At 40.8% G+C, this 20,767-nt stretch overlaps 1 protein-coding gene across 44 annotated transcripts in view; it reads right to left on the bottom strand.

Annotated features, from left to right (window-relative positions):
* SORBS2 (sorbin and SH3 domain containing 2) overlaps nucleotides 1-20,767 on the bottom strand; it is a 181,925-nt gene that overhangs the window by 90,105 nt on the left and 71,053 nt on the right. For 2 of the 44 annotated variants that reach the window (XM_033161254.1, XM_033161260.1), the window contains exon 1: nucleotides 19,304-19,748. The exons of 41 other annotated variants lie outside the window; for them this stretch is intronic. The gene's annotated coding sequence lies outside the window, so the exon portion shown is untranslated. Of the gene's footprint in view, nucleotides 1-19,303; nucleotides 19,750-20,767 lie in introns of those variants that run through there. One more of the 44 variants, XM_033161266.1, reaches the window with a different exon arrangement.

Below are 20,767 nucleotides of genomic sequence, written 5' to 3'. Positions count from 1 at the left end.
AGTATGTTACAGGCACAGTGGTACCTCAGGTTACGTACTTAATTCTTTCTTAATCTGAAACCATTCTTAACCTGAGGTGCGCTTTCGCTAATGGGGCCTCCTGCTGCTGCTGCCGCTGCTGCCGCGGTGCGATTTCCGTTCTCATCCTGGGGCAAAGTTCGCAACCCAGAGCAACTACTTCCAGGTTAGCGGATTTTGTAACCCGAAGCGTTTGTAACCCGAGGTACCACTGTATACAGAAATGATACTTTTAAAAAGGCATACTTCCTTCTAGTGCTGATCAGTATCTCCTTTATATCTCATTTAATCTGATGCTGACTAAATGACATGGCTGCCTACTAAGGGAAGCAAAAATGAACAAGAAATATAAATTGCCTTTTTATATGATTATGTCAAGTCTTTTCTATTGCATACATTTGTGCACAGTGGAATGCATTTTAAGAAATCCACTTTCATTTTTCTCTCTGGACTTAATAGTTATGTTAGGTAAGTAATGCTAGATCTCTAGACAATTTTATGACACCATTTAGTGGATGCCTCCCTCTAAATGTGCATTTTAACAGCAGGTTATGAAACGGGTAAGGCAGCAATATATATATTATGGGTATGAAACACCTTATAGAAATGACACCAAAGAAGGATGTTCTTCTCATTATAGGGGATTGGAATGCTAAAGTAGGGAGTCAAGAGATAAAAGGAACAACTGGCAAGTTTGGCCTTGGAGTTCAAAATGAAGCAGGGCATAGGCTAATAGAGTTCTGTCAGGAGAACAAGCTGGTCATCACAAACACTCTTTTCCAACAACACAAGAGACGACTCTACACATGGACATCACCAGATGGGCGACATCGAAATCAGATTGATTATATTCTCTGCAGCCAAAGATGGAGAAGCTCTATACACTCAGCAAAAACAAGACCTGGAGCTGACTGTGGCTCTGATCATCAGCTTCTTATAGCAAAATTCCAGCTTAAACTGAAGAAAGTAGGAAAAACCACTGGGCCAGTAAGATACAATCTAAATCAAATTCCTTATGACTACACAGTTGAAGTGAAAAACAGGTTTAAGGACTTAGATTTGGTGGATAGAGTGCCTGAAGAACTGTGGATGGAGGCTCGTAACATTATACAGGAGGCAGCAATGAAAACCATCCCAATGAAAAAGAAATGCAAGAAAGCAAAGTGGCTGTCCAATGAGGCCTTAAAAATAGCGGGGGAGAGAAGGCAAGCAAAATGCGAGGGAGATAGTGAAAGATACAGGAAATTGAATGCAGATTTCCAAAGAATAGCAAGGAGAGACAAGAGGGCCTTTCTAAACGAGCAATGCAAAGAAATGGAGGAAAATAACAGAATGGGAAAAAACAGAGATCTGTTCAAGAAAATTGGAGATATGAAAGGAACATTTCGTACAAAGATTACCACAATTAAGGACAAAAGTGGAAAGGACCTAACAGAAGCAGAAGACATCAAGAAGAGGTGGCAAGAATACACAGAGGAACTATACCAGAAAGATATAGAGGTCTCATACACCCCAGGTAGTGTGGTTGCTGACCTTGAGCCAGACATCCTGGAGAGTGAAGTCAAATGGGCCTTAGAAAGCCTTGCTAACAACAAGGCCAGTGGAAGTGATGATATTCCAGCTGAACTATTTAAAATCCTAAAAGATGATGCTGTTAAGGTGCTACACTCAATATGCCAACAAGTTTGGAAAACTCAGCAGTGGCCAGAGGATTGGAGAAGATCAGTTTACATCCCAATCCCAAAGAAGGGCAGTGCCAAAGAATGCTCTAACTACCGCACAATTGCACTCATTTCACACGCTAGCAAGGTTATGCTTAAAATTCTACAAGGCAGGCTTAAGCAGTACGTGGACCGAGAACTCCCAGAAGTGCAAGCTGGATTTCGAAGGGGCAGAGGAACCAGAGACCAAATTGCAAACATGCGCTGGATTATGGAGAAAGCTAGAGAGTTCCAGAAAAACATCTACTTCTGCTTCATTGACTACGCAAAAGCATTTGACTGTGTCGACCACAGCAAACTATGGAAAGTTCTTAAAGAAATGGGAGTGCCGGATCACCTCATCTGTCTCCTGAGAAATCTCTATTCGGGACAAGAAGCTACAGTTAGAACTGGATATGGAATAACTGATTGGTTCAAAATTGGGAAAGGAGTACGACAAGGCTGTATATTGTCTCCCTGCTTATTTAACTTATATGCAGAATTCATCATGCGAAAGGCTGGGCTGGATGAATCCCAAACCGGAATTAAGATTGCCGGAAAAAATATCAACAACCTCAGATATGCTGATGATACAACCTTGATGGCAGAAAGTGAGGAGGAATTGAAGAACCTTTTAATGAGGGTGAAAGAGGAAAGCGCAAAATATGGTCTGAAGCTCAACATCAAAAAAACTAAGATCATGGCCACTGGTCCCATCACCTCCTGGCAAATAGAAGGGGAAGAAATGGAGGCAGTGAGAGATTTCACTTTCTTGGGTTCCATGATCACTGTAGATGGTGACAGCAGTCACGAAATTAGAAGACGCCTGCTTCTTGGGAGAAAAGCAATGACAAACCTAGACAGCATCTTAAAAAGCAAAGACATCACCTTGCCAACAAAGGTCCGTATAGTTAAAGCTATGGTTTTCCCAGTAGTAATGTACGGAAGTGAGAGCTGGACCATCAAGAAGGCTGATCGCCGAAGAATTGATACTTTTGAATTATGGTGCTGGAGGAGACTCTTGAGAGTCCCATGGACTGCAAGAAGATCAAACCTATCCATTCTCAAGGAAATCGGCCCTGAGTGCTCACTAGAAGGACAGATCCTGAAGTTGAGGCTCCAGTACTTTGGCCACCTCATGAGAAGAGAAGACTCCCTGGAAAAGACCCTGATGTTGGGAAAGATGGAGGGCACAAGGAGAAGGGGACGACAAAGGATGAGATGGTTGGACAGTATCCTCGAAGCTACTAACATGAGTTTGGCCAAACTGCGGGAGGCAGTGAATGATAGGCGTGCCTGGCGTGCTCTGGTCCATGGGGTCACGAAGAGTCGGACACGACTGAACGACTGAACAACAACAACAACATGAAACAAGAGATTAATTCTATTTCTGAGCTTTAAATTGCTGTCCCCGCTCAACTTGCTTCAGTTGTATTTCTCTGTTCTGCTATCTAAAAACAAGGACATTCAGTCAGCATCTATTTCTAATATCTGATGATTATTAAAAGTCATATATATTTTGCTACTGGACCAATCGGGAAAACCTCTTCATTTTCCTTTTGTAGCATCCAATATAGCCAGATTCTGGAAAATGATCACAGACTCTTATTTCCCACTTTCTACCGGTACTTAGCAACATGGAAGAACTAGAGCTACTGTCTGAGTGTTGAAAACCCACCAATCCTCATTATCAGCTTATATTATAGCACTTTCAAATGTGTGGTGAACTTTACAACAGATGATTTAGCCTAATGTGGCTAAATTAAAAAATACAGAAAAGGAAGGGTTCAGCAAACAGTTGCATAACTAGAGTGGTGTGAGCAATGTCCCAAACCATGTGCAAGATGTGGAATAATCAGTCTCATATAACCAACATGCTTAAGTCTAATTAATGAACGAATGGGTTAATACCACAGAGTAAGCTGTCCTATCAGGCTTAGTATGTCTAGTTCCTCTCACCTTGGGAGGAACTAGGTACCTGAGTAGCTCAGCATGTGAAGAGGTTTGAGCTGATTGCTCCAGCTCAGACTGCATGGCTCAAAATTATCCACATGGAATTTGTAAAATTGTCATAAACTGTAAGTAATAGTTTTATTAATGTCACATGGGCATTATTTTGATTTTTCTGATAATGAAATAAATATGAAAAACATATTTATATGTGGAAAATATATTTAGTTAATAGAATTTTGGCTCAAATCTACCTGTTAATAAATTATCCTTATGCCATTTTGATAAACTTGGATGTTTAATAGAGCCTCAATTTAATCTGAATGAGCTAATGCCTTTATAAAACAATAGTTGGATATTGTTTGTAACTTTTCTTATTTGAGGCTAATTCTAAATATGTGGGGCTAATATAACTAGATATTGCTTTTCAGTCTATTCCCCTGTGAAAAAAATCATAAAACATATGATCAAAGTGGCTGTCTGGTGTTGAATATAAAAAGAAAAAAAATACAGTTTAGACTGCTGTCACTTCACTCATTTGAAAATCTTCATAACAAAGATGATGGTTCATTACTGTTACTGTTAATTAAATATATATGTTAACCTACTGCAAATGCCTCTAGGTTACTAACAGTTAAAACAGAGCATACAACCCTACAAGCTACTAATTTTTTAAAATACATGTAATCAACATAACTGACAAAATTCCAACTTAAACAGAAAACTGGCCGAGAAAGATGGTACTTCAAAACAATAAAAAGCAGGGGGCCACTGTCAAGAAGGCCCACTCTTTCTTGTTCCCATTCTGCCCATTTTAGTCGGAGGGCACTCTGATAAAGCAGGAGAGGAATGAATATTACAATAGCTTTGCTGTCTCGGTGATATGAAAACCAGCCCAGAACCCTTTGAAAGTCTACTAGAATCTGAGCGAAAAATGTGGGACATAATATTCAAATGATAGACTGGGAAAGGCTATGGAAGACAGACCTGAAATTTATGGCATGTACTTTACTGAAAGAAAATTACATGAAAATGATGTTCCGGTGGTATTTGACCCTGGTCAAGTTAGCAAAAATATATAGAACTAGATCAAATATACATTGGAAATGCAAAGAGACAGAAAGTACCTTTTACCATATGTGGTGGAAATGTAAGGCAGTCAAAAGATTCTAGGAAATGATTTATAATGAAATGGGGAAAATGTTTAAAGTAACCTTTCTCAAAAAATCAAAAGCTTTTCTGTTAGGAATTATAGGTACAGAGATTCCAAAAGATCAAAGGACATTGTTTATGTATGCTACAACGGATGCCTTGATGCTGTTAGCCCAGAGATGGAAGGAAGAAGCAGTCCTGACAAAAGAAGAATGGCAAACCAAGTTAATGGACTATGCTGAAATGGAAAAATTAACTGAGAAGCTCAGAAATCAAGACGACATCAAATACAAAAAAGAATGGGAAATGTTTATTATGTATCTACAAAAGTATTCTAAACAGGTGAAAACATTGGTAGGATTTTGGAACACTTGTAATTTAAGGAAGATTTATAAATAATTTGGGCTGTGAAAATAGTATTGATATGCAGTTGAAAAGAAAATTTGAAGGACCCAGGGATGAGATGGGGGAAGTAATGAGATTCACAGAATCTCAATTTTTGGATTTGATATTGTTTAGGATGTATATATTTTTATTTTTTTCTTACCAGTATTTCTGTTATTTCTTTTTGAAAATCAAATAATAGATATAGACAACACACTGTAATCTATAGCAAGGTTTCCACCAAATCTGCTGGTTTGAATCAGGGAGGTCTCTTTTAAAAAAAAGATATGATTGCAGTCTCTCTCACTCTCTCACACACACACACGCACACGCACAGCGAGAGACCGCAAAGGGCCTAAGAGTTGTTCAGGGCCCCACTGTTTTTCAAGAAAACATAACTGAAGTAATTCCTAGGGTGCTGTACCATTAGCTGACATCTGTTGCATGAAATTGGGAACATCAATTCTGTCTGTGGTTTTAATGCTAGCTATTCATCACTACCAGGTAGCAGTAGTATAAATAGATATAAGATGGCTGAGGTAATACAAAGAATTGGTATAAAGTGTTATTTTATTTACCACAATGTATACTTCACATGGAGAACATATTTTCAATTACTGATTTTGTTAAATGCAAACCTTCTCTCAACGCAAGTGGTTTTCATCATAACTGGGTACTCCACACTCTCCCAAAAGCAGATGTTCACACTTCCTGTGCACCTAGTTTTATTTTCATAATGGTAGTTCCTGACAGTGCAATGCACTGTTATAGATTATCATAAAAGCTTGTGTTGCTAGCATATTAAATTGCACTTTGAGTTGTACACAGTACTAGGTAGAGATATGCACAGTTGATAACAGTGAAGCCAAAATAATAGAAACAAAAGATACGCGTAAATGCAGTATGAAATGAATGTGCAGCAGTAAGAGATCCACTGATAATAAATTTAACTTACACGATAACATTTTAAATAAAACAATTTCTATATTTTAACATATTTTAACTTCATAATATAAAACTTAAGATGATGCAAAGGACCCAGAAAGGCCTGATTTATGAGGTAGCCATTTGGAAATCAACCATGTTGAGTCTGTGCCAAAGCTGGGATAGCTTATTCGGTACAGCACGAGACTCTTAATCTCAAGGTTGTGGGTTCAAGCCCTACGCTGGGGAAAAGATTGCTGCATTGCAGGAGGTTGGACTAGATGACCCTCGTGGTCCCTCCCAGCTCTACAGTTCTATCAATACCAAGCTGATGTTGTATAGATGTTCACCCACAGATTTGCCAGTCTTGGCATGCCACCGCAAACCATTTTGAGGTATACTGGTGGAGTCTAAACAGCAAGCATCTTGGGAGCCAGATGCACACAAATGGATCATCATGAAGAAGAGGTTCCAAGTAAACCGGATTTGAAGAAGCTTGTTTCAGGAATTGGATCTAAGCTCAATTAAACTTTCTAGTAGAAGGGTCTTGGGACTGCAGCCTAGAGAGGTTATTCCAGAAAACTGGTGCCAGAATTAAAGAAGTCCCACCCAACTGAACTCAGCAGATGGTGAGGTCTGAAGCAGCACCAGAGATATTGAACTAACTGTGTGGAAGACCACCTATTGGAAAATGTGCCCCGGTCCTGTGCATTTAAGGCTTTAAAGATTGGAAATGAATGTAAAATTGGAAAATGTAATGGGTGGAGACCCTATGGCCCACAGGCCTACTGAAGCCCAGGATGGGGTGCTGATTTGCCCCCAAGGCCATTTCCCTCAATGTGACCTCAGATATTAGGCAGGTAATAGTGTGGCTGAAATCACTTCAAAATCCATTTCAAAGTCGTTTGTACAGAAACTGCTTGCAAATGGACTTCAAAGGCAAGCCCCTTCCAAACCGCAACTGGCTATCATCCAGCCAGTGCAAGGATTCAGAAGGATCAATGGAAGGATCCAGAGGAAATGAACAAATGGCCAGTGCAGATCAAATAGGGCAAGTAAAAATTAATTTGATGCCTGGCTTCCAAACAAGCCAGGAAAAAAATCTATCTAGAAAAGAGCTGCTAAACATAGCAAAGCAATAAGGTGGTACTTGTACTTGCCATGAGGTAAAAGCAATTTTAAAAGATTTTAATAGATTTCTTAAAAACCAAAACCAGAAAAAACCTACAAAGAATTTCATTTCAAGAGTTGAGCATTATTTATATGGCCTTCCAGAGGTTGTTGGACTACAACTCCCATCAGCCCCAGTCAGCAAGGGGTTATGGGAGTTGGAGTCCAGCAACATTTGGAGGCCCACAGGTTAGCCAACCTTGCTTTATAGAAATGAGCAACAGAACACAGATGGATGAAGACCATCCTTGTCAAAGGCCAGTTCCCTATGAATGGACCACTGCAGGTGTGAGTGAACCTTGAGGAACTGGCACCCTTCTTCTGCTTCTGGATTCTGAAATGAGCAAACAGCTACCTTGAAAGAGATGCTGACTATTTATGGCTCCTAATAGACTCAAGGCCACAGAGAATCAATGGAGGCTGTTAAATGCTTAGCACTTCTGAATCTCAGGCCAATTATTTAGGTGCCAAACTTGCGCAGCAGAATTGTTGTTTTTAAAGCTGGAGTGGCTTGCCAAAGTCACACAGGAGGGCCATGGCAAAACAGAAATAGAACCCCAGATGAAGGAGTCCCATATCATCGCCATAGCTGCAAGACCACCTTTCATCCAAAGTTGTCTACTTATTGCATTGCAACGTCTGTGTTTAAATTAGTGCTGGGTAGATCTGGAACTCAGGCTTTGCTTCCAGCCCTGTTACAAAAAGACACACAGAGAAAGCTGCAGTTTTGAAAGTTCAGTTTTCACATGAAAGTCATGGCAAATTTTATTCTATGGGGCTATATTGCAGCGATGCTCACATTTGAATACAGGTGCTTAGGACAGCTGGAGTACCCTCTCTCTGCCAGAAATAATAGAAATCACATTTTTTTCCTGCTAGTATGCTGGGACTGGTGGGCATCTTTCCTGCTGCTGCCCAAAGCGCATTCAATCTCTTTACTCATTTGAAAGGGGAGTTGCAATTAGGCAAAAAACACTGTTATGGGCCCTTGCTCCACAGGCTCTGGGGACTAATCAGTTGGGGAAGCAGTCTTCCCAATTGGATCCATCCAAAAATTCAAGCCAATGATACAATCCCAATGATACAAATGCCTAGCTTCATTATATGTGCTGTTCCAAGGAATTTGAACATTGTTACAACCTGCTTACAAATACATGTGTTCTTCCTAAACTGCTGCTTCAAAAAATATTTCTGTGGCAATTTATAGTTGGATTATACCAAATCATAAATAATAAATTCCACATAAATATGAAATCACCTCTCTTGATAAAATGTTAAGCAGCATTTTCAGAATGAATACTAATAGCTTGTTTCTTAGGAAGCAAAATATTCAGCATATCCACGTACTTCATAGACACTTTTTGAAATCGCTGAGCATTGAAGGGGCTTAGTTTCTAAAGCATAAAAGCAAACCATTCCCCCTCCGCTTGATAGCAACATACTTGGGCCATGGAGGTTTCTGTCTTAGGTGCATGTAATTCTGCTCCACCGAGAACAGAAGCAAGTATGGATACTATCTTCTTATGATGGAATAACCATAGTGTAGTTTGCCTAAGGGGTAGATGTGAGCTCCAGAATTAGAGAGATGGCTCATACAGCCTACATTGAACTAGAAAACAAAATGTCCATAAAATGGGGGGTGGGGTGGGATTGCTGCAAGGGATTGGGCAGCACTGCAGGTATTTGAAACTCTTTGGCAGGTGGGCAGGACACAATGATATCACATGAACCATTTTCCTTTGCGCCCATGCTTTGCAGGCTCTGAAAATCAGCTTTGCAGGAACCAATGATCAGCAAATTAGCCTATATTTGCCCAGCGAGACAATGTTGTGCTTTTGAGTGCTGGGGAAATGGGTTATCTGCAAGACAAATCTAGCAATCAGGAAAAACATCTGGACCTTGTACATGTAACAATTGCACATCTGCCATACTAAAAATTCTATGGGAAGGCTCTACGCAAGAGGTATGTGGAATTATTTATATGGAGCTGAAACAACCCAGAAGCTTTTTCATTTGATTCAGTTTCCTACCACAAAAGAATGAAAACATACATTTTCTATGCTTATATACTAAAAGAAGCAAAATTATCTCTTCTAAAAAGAAACCAAACACTAGATGGTTGGCATTCCTGAAGGAACACCTGGAAATTAAAATTTTGATTTACCCTTTAAAAAATGTTTTAAAGCATTTACATGAACCACATGTGCAAGACGGTTAGCATGTATCATAATGGACATATACTTTCACAGCTAAGCTGATAGGCATTAAGTGAGCCAGCTTGTTTTTACTCATTTCTGTAGTAACTGAACAAAATTTGCAACAATGTCACTTTGACACTGGCAGCCTATTGTGGTGCCAAGACCAAGCTACCAATTTATAATTACCTCTGACTGGCCTTCAAAAAATGTTCCCTCTTTTATTTAAAGATCAGCCTCAAGCAACTAATCAAGCAGGTTGACATGTTCTCCCTATTGCTTTTGAAACAGAAGGCAATTCAGAACCATTTTCAATGTAGTCATTAAAATAAAAACTGAAACCTACTGATTGGTTAATGTCCTAAGTCTTTCTTCTGACTGTTCAGTCATTATTGCCCAGCCCTATACAACTCCTGCTACTTTTCTGCCTTTCCCTCACTTTTTGTTTTGTCCTTGCTACCCACGCATGGTGAGTTTATTTCACCTTCCTTAAATACCTCTTCAGTACCTTTCTGGATCAGCATACAGTTCACAAAAATCAGCTCATTCTCCTTTGTAGTAAACCTCCAAGAGGTTTTCATCCCCCCCCCACAATGAAGTATAGGGAATCAGTGGCCTTTGAAGTTGCTCTCTCTTTTCTCCTTTGTTGCAGCTCAAAGGATACCTGAAGCCTCTGCTTCTGTTTTAGATTAACTGCAGTTCAGCATGTTGTCTGAACCCTAAACTGTTGTAAATTTTAACTACGATTAACAAAAACAAGCCAGTTTCATAAACTATGGCTTGTGAAGTTTGAGTGACACCGCTAGCCAGGAGAAATAGAAAATTGGAAGAAAAAGCCTGAAGGGGTGGGCAGCCTGTGAGGTTAAGTTCAGCCCCATCACATTAAGCCATGGTCTACCATGACATTTGTATGCACACGGGTGGCGCTGTGGGTTAAACCACAGAGCCTAGGGCTTGCTGATCAGAAGGTCGGCGGTTCGAATCCCTGTGACGGGGTGAGCTCCCGTTGCTCGGTCCCAGCTCCTGCCAACCTAGCAGTTTGAAAGTAGATCAAAGTGCAAGTAGATAAATAGGTATCGCTCCAGTGGGAAAGTAATGGCATTTCCATGTGCTGCTCTGGTTTCGCCAGAAGTGGCTTAGTCATGCTGGCCACATGACCCGGAAGCTGTACGCCGGCTCCCTCAGCCAATAATGCGAGATGAGCGCCGCAACCCCAGAGTCGGACATGACTAGACCTAATGGTCAGGGATCCCTTTACCTTTAATAAACTGAAAATAGAACGCCTTCTTCACAAAGAAGAAGATTCACACACTGAAAACTCCAGTTTAGTTCTTTAGAGAATATATAGGTTCACCACTTTTGGAATATATAAATTATAGTACATTATAGAAAACAATTACATATACCAAAATAATTGATTCAAAAGTTCTCAGTTATTTAAGGCAAGATGCAATGCCTGCTATAACCCAATCAATATCCCAATTAGCCTTGTGAAAACTAAATCGGATTTAATTCAAGTATGCTAGAATAGCCAACTTTTGAAGGGGCCTTTAAGCATTTCTCTGTTAAATATTGCATACAGTGAGATTAATATTATATGAACTACAGTGGGCTACATCAGTTTGCAACTGAAGGCATCTTGACACCTTTAGAACATGGATTCTAGCAACAAAGGTGTACATCCTGCTTTCTACACTCTTTTATGCCCTCTAAGCGATCACTTGCCCAAGAGTTTGTTAATTCTTCTCCAAGGCCATGCTGGTACTTTGGGGGATGCTGGCAAATCAATGCTCTTTTGCATTTTAAAACCCAGTGTTCTGTTACATTATTTTGAACATATGAAACGTAGGGCGTCATTGAATAAAGCTGTTTCCCCCCCAATAGTGAAAATTCTAAGTCCCACCTGTATTTGTCTCTAAAGGTATTTCCATGGGGTAAGGTTGGCTTAATCATTACATCCCAGAATAGGCACTTGGACATGTTTGCTCCACTGAATCTTGTCACACGCTTGCTGTGGGCTTACCAAAAGTGGCTACAGAACAGCCTTCTGCTGGGCTTACAGACAATTTCCATGGTATCTGAAGTCTGTAAATACTTCTACCCTGACCATTTTTTCTTCCCTCATATGTGCAGACCCTCCAAGTGTCCCTATTTTCCAAGGATGTCACTGATTTAGAGAAGCCATCCTGGTTTCTGATTTGATCCTGGGATGTTCCACTTTTCCTTAGGATGCCCCTATTTTCACTGGAGAAATGTTGGAGGGTATGGAGTTATCCAATCCCTGAGACATCGGAAGCCAATCCTGTGTAGGGATTTTTTTTTAATGTTTAATGTTTTCTTATGTTTTTATATATGTTGGAAGCTGCCCAGAGTGGCTGGGGCAACCCAGTCAGATGGGTGGGGTATAAATAGTAAAATTATTGTTATGCAATGGGACATACCTATTTTCATCGGAGAAATGTTGGAGGGTATGTATGTGTATCTTGTCACTCACATATACACTCTCTGTACACTGCTATAGCTCAGCTATTTGGCCAACCAAGAAAGCCCACATTGTGCTACATGGCTAATCTTGCATCTCTCCTCTTTCCCCTTTCTTCTGTCACCACAGCACAGTGGAGTTTGTTGGTTTGTTTAGTGTTGTTGTTGTTGTTATCCTCAGCATTGCACTGCCTGAGGCAATGGACCTCTCTAGACAACGTTGAGAGTGAAGCCAATGAGTGACCCATTTCATTGACAGGATTGCAGTGAGTGTCACTGCCCACCCCCCCCACCCGAACCCCCCCCCCTGAAGGTGATGGGCAGGAAACCAAAAGTCTTCAGAGGTCACTTCAGTTCAAACCACATCTGTGCCTGAGAGTGTATCTCAGAAAGAAAACTTGGTCTAGCCCTGCTACCAAATTGTTATAGTGCAGGAGGAAGGAAAAACTAATTGGACAACCTCTCCACCCCTGCCAACCTCTCCACCCCAGATAAAATGAGAGCGATATCAAACGGTGACAGCTTAAGAAACATAACAGTGATTGAATTGGTTGGATAATGGTTCCCATCAGCACCTCAGTGACAAGGAAGGAATACACATTTCAGCATGTCAAATCAGATGTAATGAAAGAAAGAAAAACAATGGCGAAAGGTTATGGCAAGGTGTGATCAAGCAAAATTAAGTAGGACTGAGTTTTGAAAACCATGTAAGTTGTTTTTGACAATTATTTTCACAAATTATTTGGTGTTGAAGAAAACCATTAATGCTCATAAAAAGATTGACAACCTAATTTGGGCGGTGTAGAAACCAACGATGGATTAGTTTTTTTATTGTGTTTCTCTGCCATCCCTATTCTTGAGTGCTGCTTTTTGATGACGTTATTGAACAAAAGCAGTGTATAATTTGAGGGGAGAGGAACTAATAATAATAATAATAATAATAATAATAATAATAATAATAATAATAATAATAATTTATTTATACCCAGTCACTCTGGGCGGCTTCCAACAGAACACTAAAATGCAATAATCTATTAAACATTAAAAGCCTCCCTAAACAGGGCTGCTTTCAGATGTCTTCTAAACGTCTGGTAATTGTTTTTCTCTTTGACATCTGGTAGAAGGGCGTTCCACAGGGTGGGTGCCACTACCGAGAAGGCCCTCTGCCTGGTTCCCTGTAACTTGGCTTCATGTAGTGAGGGAACCGCCAGAAGACCCTCCGAACTGGACCTCTGTGTCCGTGAAGAACGATGGAGGTGCAGACCCTCCTTCAGGTATACTGGACCAAGGCCGTTTAGGGCTTTAAAGGTCAGCACCAACACTTTGAATTTTGCCTTTGTCTTCCTTACTTCAGCAGAGAGACATTCAACGAAAGAGACAGAGGAAAAACTCCCTCAGAACAACACAGCCAGTAAACATCATAGCGGTCTGCCTGGCTGGTAAGCACTACCAGCACCATAGGTGCTAACTCCCTTGGTCCCTGGGTGCCTGAGCACCCACAAAATTCCACATGAAGGGGCCGGGCACCCACAAATTTCAGTGCCAGGGCCATGCACACTGCATAGCACCCACAGTCCTGGGCACCCATGGTTGTGGGGCCAAGTTGGCACTCCTGGCCAGCACCAGCAGCACTACCACACCCTCTTAGTTAGCTGCCTTTAACATGGAGAGAATTAACCCTTAAGTGACAAACTGAATGATCACTGCTGTTGCACTTCCAACAGGTGTGTGGCCCCAAAGTATGGATGTAGATCTGCAGTGGGCTCATCTCTCCATCTATGCTCATCTATCTAGCTGCACTCTTTCAAAAGCAGTACATATATTGGCACTGAATGATTAGCCAAAATAGAAATGCTCTTCCATTTCAAGGACCCTGCTATTTGTGATCTTTAGCATAATTAGAGTGATGGTTTCTTCTGTTTGAGGCAATATTGTCAAGAAAAGGTATTTTGCTAAATGATCTTCTCATGCTTCTTAATAGCTTAATCTGCTTCTTAAGTACATGGATTTGAAAAATAAATTGATTCTCTGTGGAGTGAGACAGCCCAATCTCCAAACAGAATCCTGTAAACCAGTGGAGCCTAACTGTGAATTAATGCACTGGAAAACTGCTGAGAGACAAAAAAGAATACTAAAAGCAGAGAACCGAGGCACCTAATAGATCCTGCAAGTGGCAACATTGCTTCAGAATTTATCACAAGGCAGAAAAATGTGACATCATAGCTAACACCTCATCAAAAGCAGCAGTCAATAAAAGTGGGGCAGATATTCATAAAGCATGGTGGACACTCATAATCTAAGGACACTTCCAGATGAAGGCCTTGGTGAGTGTTGAGCACGTTGATGCCTGGAAGACCTACAGTCGTGATTGTGCCGATCCCCATGCTGATTACTGTACATCGGAAAATCACAGAACACAAGTATAGTATCACGCCAACAAGTGTAGTAAGAACCTAAGAACAGCCTTCTGGATCAGGCCAGTGGCCCATCTAGTGCAGCATCCTTTTCTCACAGTGGCCAACCAGATGCCAATGGGAAGCCTGCAAGCAAGACCTCAGCACAACAACACTCTCCCCACCTGAGGCTTTCAGCAACTTGTATTTAGAAGCATTATCACCTCCAACTGTGGGGGTAGAACATAGCCATCAGGGTTAGTAGCCTTATCCTCTATGAATTTGTCTATTCATCTTTTTAAAGCTATCCAAGTTGGTAGCCATCACTGCCTCTTCTGGAAGCAAATTCCAGAGTTTAACTATGCGCTGTGTGAACAAGCATTTTCTTTGGTCAGCCTTGAATCTGCCAACATTCAGCATCACTGGACGTCCACATGTTCTAAGGTTATAAGAGAGGAAGAAAAACATTTCTCTAACCACTTTCTCCACACAATGCATAACTTTATACACTTCTCTCATGTTGCCTCTTATGCACATTTTCCAAACTCCCACATAATAATAATAATAATAATAATAATAATAATAATAATAATTTATATGCCACCTATCTCACTGGGTTGTCCCAGCCACCCTGGGTGGCTTCCAGCAAATTAAAACATCAAACACAGTAAAACAACCCTATACAGGGCTTTCTTCAGATGTCTTCTAAAAGTCAGATAGTTATTTATTTCCTTGACAGAAGGGTGTTCCAAAGGGAGGGCACCACTACCAAGAAGACCCTGGTTCCCTGTAACCTCACTTCTTGCAATGAGGGAACTGCCACAAGGCCGTCAGAGCTAGAACTCAGTATCCAGGCTGAATGATGGGGGTGGAGACTCTTCTTCAGGTATACAGCCATTTAGGAAGGCCCGTTCTGATATATTCCCTGTTCCACTTTCTCTCCTGGTTCTACTCAAAGCACCATTAGAGGAAAAAACACAGAGAGGGCAAATCCTCTGATGGAAAATAAGGGGAAAGGACAAGGAGGAGCTGTCCAAGATGAAAACAGCAATCCAATCAGCAAGAAGAACTGAACCACCACCTCCAGAGATTTTGATAACTGTTTATTCAATGACATGTTATTTAAAGGAACAGAGAGCAACCTGAAACTGGAAATGCCCACAAGAAGTTGGGGTCCCTATAGAAATGCAGTGCTGGCAGTATAGATGAAATATGAGGCTGAATCAGAACAGGGAAAGAATGCAGTCAGACACGCAAGAGGAAACGCTTGCCTATTCTTAATGCTCTCTACTTCCTCAATAAGGGGAAGTCTGTGGGCAGTGCTGCAGCATTCAGCCGCCATAGGATAAGAGAACACATGCAATGGAGACTTACAGTGTCTTTTATTATATTTGTTGTTTTATTCACAAATATATAGGAGGACCATAGCTGAGGCATACTAAGTCCCTCAGCACACAGCACAGCCACAAGTCCTGCACCAGATCCCCAAACAGCAACTGTATCCAAAAGAGCCTTCAGCTTGGACCAATGTACAGCTCTCTCTCTCTTCTCTGTCTGATCATTTCTAAAACTGCATGCTTCCTTCATCAGCCGGGAAAAGGCTGTTTTCTCACATACACCCTTCAAAAGCACCAGTCTCAGACTCCACACTGCAAGTAAATAGTCCATTCAGGAAAGCATCCTCACTAAGAAAACTGTTGTGTTTAATCCCTGTTTCTTAGGCTGTGTACACACAATGAAGACTGAGTGTTTGGTTTTTTCTGCATGGTCCACATATAATCTAGTTCTGCTGCATATTTTATTGCACCCGAAAAGCACTTCTTGAGAAAGTGGTTCATTCCCAAAACAAAAGCTCATTGCAGATTGATTCTTGACATAGTAACATACAGAGTTGGCACTTGGGCTACACCTGTATGGAAGAGGGGCTGGCTTGGGCAGGAGGCAGCTACACAGTCAAGCCTGGCGTGCTAAGATGGGTTGGAAGGCAACTTGCTTATGGGGCCAGCCAGCAGCTGGAAACACAGGGAGGGGGAAGCCAAAAAATAAGGAACACAGGTATGGCTGGGAGCAGATAGAGCCCTGGGCAGTCACAGCAGTGGTCTGTCTGTGGGTCTCCACACCTGCCCAACAAAGTTGTGGGTAAGCATTTACCAAGATCGCAATCACCACTTCCTTCTTCATTCACCTGGGGAATCTGTGGGGAATGAGGTGGGTTTTCAAATGTGCAGCAAGTAACCACAGCCACCCTTGGGGGTGGCAGGATCTGGAATCAGCATGTTGAGGATGAGTATGAATGATTCCGGACTAAGAAAAAAACCCCAAACCCTGCATTCTTGTGCTACACATACATTACTTTGTATGCAGTCATAGGCAAAACCATACTGAGCATCTGACAGCCAAACCAGATGTGAAATACATAGCAGATAGCTACCGGTATATATCTTCTTCTTTTTTCTAAACTAATTATGGGGAAAGCAGAGACTAGTTAGCACTATGAAGTCACCAATGGGGACTTTCCCTCCTAAGGTCTCTCTCTCTCTCTCTCTCTCTCTCTCTCTCTCTCTCTCTCTCTCTGCGTGCGTGTGCAAGCAGAATTATCCTGAAAAAATACAACTTATGTGTTTATTACAGCAAACCATAAAATAGTCATTAACACTGGAGTATCAGTAATCAACCACGTCAATACAATATCTTTTTCCAAGTTCATATGCAGGTAGTTTTTAATTAATTGAGGAAAGTGTTTGGTGTTGGAGTTTTTTTCCTGTTTTAATAATAGCATATGCTCATATTTGTGAGTACAATATAGAACAAATGTATATGTACTGGGGTTTTGTGTTGTGTTGTGTTTATTGATCTCTATCAGAAACCAGGTCACAAAATAACATCACATTACAAAACCTGGTCACAAAATAATGTCACATTACAAAAGGCGTACCTACCGGTACCTACTTGCACTTCTTGCCCTGTAAAGTGTCACATCATGCACTGACAGAGCCATGGATCTAATACCCTTAAAATGTCAGTGACACCTGCACAACCTCAATCCATCCTGAAATTACAAAACCTATTGATGCATTCTGGATTTTCCCAGATGCGCGATATAGCCTTTGTTTCGATTATGTGAAAACAATCCTGTGAAAAAGGCAACGCTAGGGCAAAATATGTGAGAGTTGTTTACAAGAATTGGAAAATAAGGGTGCAATGTCCTGTGAGAGCAACTGAGCTGACAGAGCTTTGGATTTTGCTCAATGGATACAACCCAGAATACAGTTAATATGCTTAAAACCCCACTACTGAAATCAGTAGAACGTAAGTATGCTTTCTTACCTCTGTACATGGCTAAATGCCATGAAAGACACAGCCTTCCTTTGATATTCTTCAAGGATCTGTAGGTCATCAGGACATTTTTTGCAAGTGATCAAATATCCCTTCCTGTGATATAAGCATTTCCCCCTCTAAACAGTAGAGATCTTTTTTCCTTATAGCTCAGAAAGGTGGGTATAAAGGGAAGAGGGCCTGGTTCTCCGCTGGTAGTAATTCAAAAAAACCTAAGTGACTATGTAAATAGAAATGACTACTCTCTGATAATAAATCATATGCAGGCACCCACAGCATAACATGGTTATGGTTAATATGCTTGGGTAAATCACGAACTGTAATGGCCTGTCAGCATTAAAATGAAGGGGGTGAGGAGATTATACTATTACATTACAGGGTGGCAGACGGGAGGCGACAGAACAGCTGTGATTGTGTAGAAGTTATATCTTTGTACCCAGAGAAGGCTGAGACAGGACATTTGTATTACAGTCTGAAGACTGGTGGAATACGAGAACTTTGCTTGATTAATCAAGTTAAGTACTGGGATATGGAGGACTTGCTATTCATTGGCTCAGAAGCAATTATTTGATCTCGTCAGCCCAGTAAATGTACCATTTTGATTTGTGCAGCAGGGGCAGTTAATGAAAGACTGGCATGCTTCTTCACTCCTTTTCTGGGGAGCAGATTTAATGATTTATGGGGTGATCAGAATGCTCTGTTTATGAAGTGTATGTCTGGCGCTCTCAAGCATATCAACCAACAACAACTGTCAAAGACCAGTATTTCCTTAGGAATGTAAGAGTGATATATACTACTTTCTGGAGCACTGGTGAAAATGGCAGCATAGCAACCACTTTCCAAGAACTGCTTAATATTATGGTGCTGTAGCTTACAGGGTGGTGGAAGTCTATAGTATAAATTTGGAATTATCATTTAGATAAGCCATTGCAGCTGCAATCCTATGCACACTAACTTTGGAGTAAACTTCATTGGAATCAGTGCATATCTTTAACATGTTCTAATTGTGAGAAACTAATGACTTCAGTCCAGACAGCTTTAAAATACAAGCGTACAGCAAAGACTGCGTTCATAAAGATGCAATAAATCCTGCTTTTTTGGGGGGGGGAACTGCACTCTCCATTTCAGGACAAGTGATGTTTTATTATATTCCAGGCAGTCAATGTAGCGATACATATAGCCACCTGAAAAAACAGACTGACCATTATATTTTGATAATTTCATCATCAGCCTTCAGTACTGCAAAAATCCTATGGTGGTGTTCCGACCAGAACCTTTGCCTGCTCTATTTTACAGTACTGTATTAAAAAACAAACATGAATATCCTTTAATCACATCTAAATGAAGATTGAGGAATATGAACTATAGTTCTAAATAATTGTGGATTTACACCTGCATGTATCTGGCTATGCTACTAAAGTAATCAACATCAACAGATCTTCATAAGAAAGAGAGAAAGAAAATTATAAACCTGAACAGACCCTTTTTAAAATGGCAGGTATGGGGGAAAGAGTAGTAAAACGAAGGAAGCACAAAACATAAACAAGTCATGGCTGCATCTTTGAGCCCGTTCTTATCATAATAGCTATGCAGTACTCACCAATAACAATCTAGGTGCACAGGTTATCATAGAAAAGCTACCGTGTCCATATAAATCATCACTGCCAAACTCTCGCAAAGACAGCACCACATCGTTTTCCGTCTATGTTCCAGAATCAAAGTACTGAAAAAGTCCACGGAAGCGTTTGCTTTCACTTTGACGAATGTAGCAGTAGAGGCAACACAAACTGAACTATATTGATCCACAGCAGCAGTCAGTTGCCTCTTGGCTCAGTATGTTTAGTAACTATTTGGTTTCACACTGTTTTGTTTGGATGACTCACACACAAGATGCATCTCCCTTTAATATTTCAACTTGTGCTGCTTTCAGATGTCTGGCTGCTAGCCTCTTCGCAAGGGGCGATTTTACGTTTTGTGTCTCAAGTGTGACTACAGGAAACCACCCTGGGTGTAGCAAGAAGCTTTCCATTGTTTCCAGCTTCCACAGGATGCAGGATTTTTGAACAGGTTAAGTGCCACCATCCTTCATCTCATTCCCAGAGATATATATGCAGAGATATGTGGCTATGAAATAAGGTGAAAATGAAATAAAATAAAAAATTCCTTCCAGTAGCACCTTAGAGACCAACTAAGTTAGTTCTTGGTATGATCTTTTGTGTGCTTTCTGAAGAAGTGTGCATGCACACGAAAGCTCATACCAAGAACTAACTTAGTTGGTCTCTAAGGTGCTACTGGAAGGAATTTTTTATTTTATTTTGTTTTGACTATGGCAGACCAACACGGCTACCTACCTGTAAGGTGAAAATGGTTTGCTACATGCTAAGAATGAATGTCAGAAAGTGTTTTCCAAAAGTAACAACGGAATGTTGCCAAAATTGTGGAATTGTCTTTGGGAGGTTGGAAATGTTCCTGCCCTGAGAGTTTTGGCTAACAACCCTTGCTGCACCTTTGAACTCTAATTGACTATCAAACTGTAATCCATAATTACCTTTGTGTGCTGGGTACTTGCAGGAAAGAAACTAAGAGTACCCACTCCACCCTTGTCACATTTTGAAAACAATAAGGCTATCAGCTCTTTGATTGGCCCTGTTCCCTTGTACCCATTCCAAACCTGACAGTCCTGTGCTCCTACTATGAATGAAAGCAGGTACAGAAATAAAACATACATCTCATCAAATCAATTAAAATCAGATAGATATAAACGAGCATTTCATCCTTCTCTCTCTCTTTCTCTCTCTCGCACTCTCTCTCAAGCCTATAGAAATTTTTATCCTGATCTGCATTGAAGTCAGTTTTTGTTTTTTCTGAAACCCCCTCAACTAACGTAGGAGGAAGCATTCGTGAAGCAGTGCAATTCAGAATCTTCAGGTGATCTCCCAAGAGAATTCTTAGAAAGAGAATCAACTGTTCTCTGTAGCTACTCACTGCAGAGGTTACAGTACAGAAGAACATGGTCAAGAGATTCTATTGCTCCAGTTCTGCACACAAACAACCATTCATTAGC

The sequence above is a fragment of the Lacerta agilis genome, chromosome 9 (genome assembly GCF_009819535.1).
Source record: "Lacerta agilis isolate rLacAgi1 chromosome 9, rLacAgi1.pri, whole genome shotgun sequence".
NCBI lineage: Eukaryota > Metazoa > Chordata > Lepidosauria > Squamata > Lacertidae > Lacerta > Lacerta agilis.
Note: the sequence above shows the minus strand (reverse complement) of the source record. Positions and strands in the feature narration are given on the sequence as shown.